General features: G+C 33.2%; 1 long non-coding RNA gene across 2 annotated transcripts; it reads right to left on the bottom strand.

The window, feature by feature from the left end:
* Nucleotides 1–1520: 1520 nt before the first annotated feature.
* On the bottom strand, nt 1521–5653 carry LOC143227082 (uncharacterized). Of its 2 annotated transcripts, none has more exons than XR_013014862.1 (4): nt 5540–5653; nt 3410–3492; nt 2844–2976; nt 1521–2235 (listed from the first exon to the last, which is right to left on the bottom strand). It is a non-coding gene; the product is annotated as an uncharacterized LOC143227082 (long non-coding RNA). The 2 variants fall into 2 exon arrangements; XR_013014863.1 differs by having other exon boundaries at nt 3414–3492.
* Nucleotides 5654–8264: the final 2611 nt, after the last annotated feature.

Raw genomic sequence — 8264 nt, 5'->3', positions numbered from 1 at the left:
TAAAATCTAAAATGTAGCTACCGTATTTTGCCATTAAAATTACAGTGCTACAGTGCATACTAATTTATTACGCAAGTTTTGTTTGTGCAAATATTTAAAAATTATATATTTGGTTTAATTGAAAAGAAAGCTAAGATGTTTTCTAAAATGTCATGAATAACACAGTGTGAAATTCTTGATGACAAGAAACCTACTTGAAATAAAAATGTAGCTCAGAACAGCTGGTATGTGTATTAACAATTTTATTGATAAGCGAAAAACACGTTTCGACCTTCCTAGGACATCTTCAGGTAAATTTTTGTTCTGCTTATTCCAAAAAAAAGAATGATCAGTCACATGATAAGCCCTTGTCGCCCCGAGCAAATTCAAAGTCATCAGAGTCTTAAATGTATTATGACACTTTTAATACCTTTTCCATAACAGTAGACCCAAGTGTAATTTATTATAATATTTGTAATTTACATAAAATATTATTAAATTGTTTGTCGTTTATTCATGGAAATCTACACTTTGATTGTAGAAGTGCTTAGCTAAAGACATTGAACAGTGGTGACGTCCAATTTTAATCATATAGGTAAATCCTGGTATTCAAGTATTAACAATGTTATTAAAATAGTCAAACACACCATTGATCACCACCATCATCCTTCACTGAGATGAAAGTAAGTTTGAAATTTTCTGTTTTATACTTAAACTGCTTCTGTATGTTGGAACCTGTGTTTTTAATCCAGTCCAGAAACCTGCGCCTAAAATGGTCTCGAAGCGATGCGATCATGAAAGCGAGTTGGCACGTGACCACTAGAATTGATCTGTAAAGTCACGTGTTTCTGCTTTTTCCTTTACTCTTCCAATCTTCTTGTTGATAACGGTTTTCAGCCACGCCTTTCCGGCCTCTCGAGTATGGCGCTTCCATTCTGGCTCAACACGTGGGTTGTTTACCCTAATTTGTTACCGTTAAATTCGAGGAATTTTAAACCAGAATACTCACCAACATATTAAAACTTAAACCTAGAATCTTCTGATAAGTTAAGACAATAGCTTCAGCTAATCAAAGTGTAGATTTCCATGAATAAACGACAAACAATTTAATAATATTTTATGTAAATTACAAATATTATAATAAATTACACTTGGGTCTACTGTTATGGAAAAGGTATTAAAAGTGTCATAATACATTTAAGACTCTGATGACTTTGAATTTGCTCGGGGCGACAAGGGCTTATCATGTGACTGATCATTCTTTTTTTTGGAATAAGCAGAACAAAAATTTACCTGAAGATGTCCTAGGAAGGTCGAAACGTGTTTTTTCGCTTATCAATAAAATTGTTAATACACATACCAGCTGTTCTGAGCTACATTTTTATTTCAAGTAGGTTTCTTGTCATCAAGAATTTCACACTGTGTTATTCATGACATTTAAGAAAACATCTTAACTTTCTTTTCAATTAAACCAAATATATAATTTTTAAATATTTGCACAAACAAAAGTTGCGTAATAAATTGGTATGCACTGTAGCACTGTAATTTTAATGGCAAAATACGGTAGCTACATTTTAGATTTCTACTGAAATAATATAAAGTATGAATACAGATGTTTCACTTTTCGATATTTAAAAGATTGTTATGGATCATGAACATGTACTTTCACAACGATAAAACTTGTATTTACTGCGTACTTACGGTTCAAATAAATTGTCAAGAAGAGAGTATGTTCGCTTTGGAGAAAAGGTAAGTTAATGTACTCCTTGATTAAGTTGAAAATGCAAAAGCAACTTGCATCAAATTTAAATTTAATTATCAACTTGAGAACAAGACAGAAACAGAAAAGGGAGAAAAATTGTAACATAGAAACATATATGTTTTCTAATTGCTTTTAGTAAAAAATCATTTTTTAAATTTCTCATTTTCATTAGTTTGCCCTCTATGTGTATTCTTGTACATGATGAGTTGATGTCTCAAAAAAGGTTTACTCTTTTCATTTTACCTCCACTGAGATCCAAACACAATCCAAGTGTTCATCGAGATTGGCATCTTCTGAAGGAAACAAGAGAATCCTGTAAATTGAGGTGTGTCGTCTTGATGGATCAGTTCATAAGGGTAACACTTCAACATATCACTTTGGCCTTTAATTCACGAAGATGAGAGTCTTTGGGGTAGCTCCCAAGGGTCAATTGTATGGTCCTGTTCGTCAGGTTTAAGTGAGATGCTGGTGTTTTGGTATAGTGCCAATGAATCCTGATGGAACGAAAAATGTCATTGTTAGAGTTGGGGTTCATCATCTCTTGTGAATCAATAGTAGATGGAGTCAATAGCACTGAATGTTCTCCATTTTGTAGGGATTCTCCATTCAGTGACCCCAAACAAAATAAAACAAACATATTTATAGGAAAGTGACCACGTTTAAAAGACTGATCAGCAGCCATTACTTGGTGGGTGGTGATGATTAGCTGCGTTTCCTCTAGTCTTACACTGCTAAATTAAGGATGGCTAGTGCAGATAGCCGTCGTGTAACTTTGGGCGAAATTCAAAAACAAACAAACAAACTTGTGTCAAAGAAAAGGTTAAGTCCAAATGAAGATAGAGTGATCGTAAAATCTGATAATGGAAATGTTATTTTGAATACAACTTAAATCCGAAGTTTTCTCACTGTGGGGCTTGCATTAAGTATGATTAAGAAAACTATTAAATTAAATTGGTTAAAATAATAAATAATCTTTACGTGACAAAATTAAATTTGTGAAACTAATTAGAAATCTGACAACTAGAGAATATAAATTACAAATATATCTACTAAAATTGAAGATATATATCTATCGAAAATAAAACTAATTAAATCCCATTACTGTTTCATGTATGTTGTTTGTCCTCTGCATAAAAATAGTTGTGAAGTTACATCGATTTCCATTTGCAAGGCCTCAAAGGTAGCTCAGCAGTAAGCTTGAAGGTTTCTTACTCTGAAGATTTTGGTTTTCAAACCTGCGATTAGTAGAGCACGGATAACTCAAAGGTAGTTTTGTACTTAAACACAAACAAACATAAATATATACATAATGTCAGGCATGTATTTTTATGGTAATTATAAGACATCTTCTTATGCGGGAGGATCATACATCACATCAATGCTGAATAGTGAATGGTATCAAATCATAAGCTTGGCATATGGCAAGTGATAAATACATTTAGGATAAATATACTTGGTAGCCTATCTTACATTTTATGCTAAATTATGTGATTGGATGTGAAAAGGTAAAGTGATCCAAAATACTTTTGAAAAGTAAAGTTTCTTTTTATTTTACATAAATGTTTATGACACAAAAAACTAAGTAGTGACAGAATAAATATATTTATAAAAACACACCTATCTATCTACCTACAACATTTATAATTTATTTATAAAATATACACCTACCTACCTAACCACTATATTTGTGCTAGTGAAGACTTTATGTTCCTTATACAACATATAGCATGCTGGAAGCCTCATTCATAGACCTAAAGAAAATGATAATTTAAATGTAAACTCAATCATCCTAAAATACAAATACAGAAAACACATTTTTACCTTCAAACAGTATCAACCAGTAAGGCAACTAGAAAACATACTGAAAATGTTAAATAAAAGTAATTTGGTAAAAAAAATGTTTTTTTGTTACTTATGAAAGATAAATTGTATAATAACTGTATTACATGGCTGATGCATTTCATCCTTTCCTAATTTTGATCTTACAATGATATTTTGGAAATGTTTAAAATAAGGGTATATTTTAAATGAAATATTCGTTTTGCCATATTCTAATTTCACCCCAATGGCACAGCTGTTTGTTTTTGAACTCAAACGCTAGAAACTGGGTTTCAGTACCAGTGGTTGGCAGAGCACAGATTTCTCATTGGGTAGTTTTGTGCTTAACTTCAAACAAACAAATAATTCCAAACCAGGAAATTATATTATTCATTAAGCTGCATTGGTTGTAATTAATATATCCAAACCAATGGATTAAGAATGTGCTATTCATTAACTAAACTTTCCACCAAAGATTCAAAGAACCTACTGTAAGAGCAGGGTAGGAGACTGTCCACTCTGTATGACTATTTAAATAATTTAAACAGGTTCACGAATAAATCTTATTCATTGTCTTGTCAATATAAAAAAATGAAAATATAACAACATTTGGTGTCAACTGGATTATCCAGATTTCAAACAGAAATGATTGTGGATCCAAAGTTTCAGCCATGTTTTTGCCATTATACTAAAACTGTGCTCTTTTATTTATGTCCATCGATGCATTATGGGTGCATCTACAATTAGAATAGCCCAGGGTGGTGTTACTAATTGACTTTCTTGTGTAGTTTCACTTCAAAGTTAGAGACAGCTAGTTCTGAAAATAGCTTGGTAATTTTGCATGACATACAACAACAACATATTCATATCGAATTGTCCATAATGGTTAATTATAGCTTTTGATGGTTTAAAGTACAGTTTTAATTCATTCTTCACCTTTAGATATTGAAATTTTTTGCAATGTATCTTCCATTTGATGGATCATTTTGCATATGCTGGACTATCTTGATTTATCTGCATGTTATGAGATTTTGTCATGTAGGATGATTAGGGATGCTGATTTGTAAGAAAGGTGATTATTATTCATAGGACCTTCAGTATACCTAAAGCTACATGATAATTACTTATGCTTATGTAAAAGGCATTTGTATTCACACATGTATTCTTTCAAAACAATATCTCGTGTATCATGCTTGATTGCACTTTCAGCCATGTCATTATGTATTTCAAAAGTTAACTGCTGGTCAGAGTTTGTATTTAGAGACAGTCTGGTGTTTCTATTTATACAAAGAAGTGTATAGCTATAACAGTGAGAACACTGTTTTCATTTCATGAGTGTATAAGAAAGCATTTGCCTCAAATATGTAATGTAATAATGTAATATTTCCTAAAGGAACAGTTTTGTATTAAAACAAACTTTATTTTCTATGTGCACCAGGACAGTTATGTAATGTTCTTTACATTTATTTGCATTTTATTTTGTGAATCAGATTTCTGAGGCTTGTCTGCTCAGTTTATAATCCATGTTATCTTTACCTTCTCAGAGTTTTACATATTTAATTTTCAGTTCAACAGTAAATGTGTTTTCACAATATGAAGAAATTTATCTTACACGTTTTTTTTCATATGTATGCGTGTGTGTCGTACTCGTTTTTTAAGTTGAGGCATAATTACCATGTTAGTGCACTTTACTTAGACATGTGGTAGAAGATAGTGCATGGTAAAAAAGTTATTCTAGAATTAAGTGTAAATGTAATATGATGTATATTGCATGTAAACGATCGATTAATTACTTACATAAAAACAAAATGATGCACTATTTTATAATTGGTAACCAATCTGTTCATACAGTAAGATTACGTATTCTACTCTGTATGATGTAAAATTGTTTTGATACAGGACCGGCACTGTATATACACATTAAAGCAGCTTAGAACGGGTGTATTCCACAGACAAACAATGTTAACAAGTAATTCTTACCTTATCGATGTGCCTAATTATCTTCATATAATTTTTCTTTCTTTCTGGACGAGCAATCATTAATACAATTTCTTAAAAAGTATGGATGCTAAAGCTGAGTGATACTTACATAGTGCTGCGATCTACAAGTTCCAAAGTTAATAAAAATGGCTTTTGGTTAGAAGCTATTGATTTACTTAAGTATGCATATATGCATATATTTTATAAATTGCACACTTATTTCAGTATCTGAACACAATAAGTCAAGAACTTTGCAGTATCAAGCTACCAAATAAAGGAGGAGTTACTTTACTAAGTGAACAATTCATAATTTTTTTAAAGTACTATTTTTCTGGTAATTAAGAGTTCTTACAAGGCACGTTCATGTGACTGCATCATCTTAGTTTTGTATTCCTAGAAGAAATCGTGGCATCTTGTAACACTGACGCAGCAGAGCTGTCCACATGTTCCACGTAATGTTACATAAAATAAAACAATTTTTGCTCTCAAATGCAATGTAATTGAAATGCTACCACTACGTATCAATTTAGCTGGAGAATCTAATAAGCGTCCGTTCTTTTCCTCACTAAGACATATTGGTTTTCTGTGCAATCATTTCAATATAATCTACTCAACATCTCTTTACCTTGACGGACTGAATTAAAACATTAATGTAAAGAATGCACTGAAATATTCTACATTCCAATATCAAAGATATATTTATATACTGACCAAATAAATTATTTCACTTCAATAAACTGATTTTTCAATCAGTTTTTCAAAGCGTTTTTCAAGCCTACATACTTTGTCTTACCATTTTTATGAAACAATGCTGATCATTTAGTAAAATTGCTAGTTCTCTTGTAGAATAACAGGTGTAATTCGTAGTCCAGGCAGAACTGTATCGTTAATACTATACTGATCTGTGTCAGTTTTTTCAAAATAAATTCTCAATTGAGATAATTAATATTTAAATTAATGTATATAATATTTTGTAACAATAAAGGCAAGACAATCGATAGTTAATGCATCACGATGATGAGAAACCCACTTTAAGTAAAAATTTATTCTAAATACTGCTGGTATGGATATTAAAACTTTGATTAAAATAAAGTACAGAACAATGTTTTGACCTTGTTAACGTAAAATTTGAACAATGAGACTAGACCATTGAGAGTATGACTACATAAACCCTTCTGGTCACAAATGCTTTGTAAAGACTTTGTAATCTAATGCCATGGGGTTGACCCATAATGTTTTTTTTTTTTCTGGGGAATTCGAGGTACATGGGGGTGAGTCTCAATAAAGAAGTGGTGAAGGGTTTGTTTGTTTATTTTTGCATTTTGCGCAAAGGTACTCGAGGGCTATTTGAGCTAGCTTCCCTAATTTAGTAGTGTAAGACTAGAGATAAGGCAGCTAGTTGTCACCACCCACCGCCAACTCTTGGGCTACTTTTTTACCAACGAATAGTGGGATTGATCGTCACATTATTACGCCCTCACGCCTGAAAAGGCAAGCATGTTTGGTACGACGGTGATGCGAACCCACGACCCTCAGATTACGAGTCGCACATCTTAACCCACCTGGTCATGCTGGGCCCCATCAAAATTGGAAGAATAGTGGAGGGAAGCAGATTGAAAGATAAATAGCAGTAAAAGACTGACCAGGTGCATGAAAATAAGTATAAGAACCAGTATAGAAGAAATAAAGTTTATGATCTTAGAGGGGATTATGTCCATTAAAGTCTCCCAGGATTAAAAAGAGAGTGATCAATTGTTCAAAGAGGGCATCAAGGTCTGGTTGATCATAAGTCTCTCCAGGAGAAAGGTAGAGAGAACAAAAAGTGATGGTATGAACCAAGGAAACACGAATGACTAAGGCTTCCAAGGCTGTGTTGAGTGCCAAAGACAGAGAAGGCATATGCTGACCGACCAGTAGTGCCATCCCTTCATATACTCGTCCATCACATTTATGTGCAAAGAAAACAGTCTAAAGGTGATTCTATCGGCAGGTTTCCGAAATGTTTTCTTAAGAAAAGACATATAAAATGATAAGAATCAATCAATGCTTTGAAGTCATCTAAATTAGAACATAAACCTCGACAGTTCTACTTTATCAAAGTGGTTATTTTTACTTATATGTAGGCGAATTGGGTAGAGAGCCCTTTTGTATTTAGCCATGTATTTTTTCTTTAGTTACTTTATTCGAGGAAGGTCTATCGACCTCTATAAAAGCTGGCTTGGGTCAGTAGGGCAGGTCGCTGTCGTTGGAAGAAGATTTCAGGAACTGAGGGCATGAACGAATGATTGTTCTGCATCTCGGGCCGGACAAGAAGACGGACTCGAGGAAATGCTCATACCCAGAACCAAAGAAAGTGGATCTTTGGGTCTGCTGGAAAGAATAGTAGGAATAGAGATGGATATTGACGTTGATTCATCAACTTTCTTAACCATGGAGATCAAAAGACTTTTCACATGGTTTGAGAACTATTCTTGAAAGGCATGGAAAGATCCGTGTGCACTGCAGCAGTGGAACGAAGTTCAGAAGCATACGTCCGAGATGGAATGATGGACAGTAACTTTCGAGCCTCGGCGTAAGAAATGTTGTGAATCGTCTTCAAATGCTGTACCTCCTTTTCCTCCACCCACCTAGTGTATAAATGAAAGTAAGATGAGTGAGAGCTACAGGAATTAACGCAATAAGGGCCTATTTCATACTAATAGGCATCGTGACCTATTAGTGAAGT

Source organism: Tachypleus tridentatus, chromosome 9, assembly GCF_004210375.1.
Source record: "Tachypleus tridentatus isolate NWPU-2018 chromosome 9, ASM421037v1, whole genome shotgun sequence".
Taxonomy (NCBI): Eukaryota; Metazoa; Arthropoda; class Merostomata; order Xiphosura; family Limulidae; genus Tachypleus; species Tachypleus tridentatus.
Note: the sequence above shows the minus strand (reverse complement) of the source record. Positions and strands in the feature narration are given on the sequence as shown.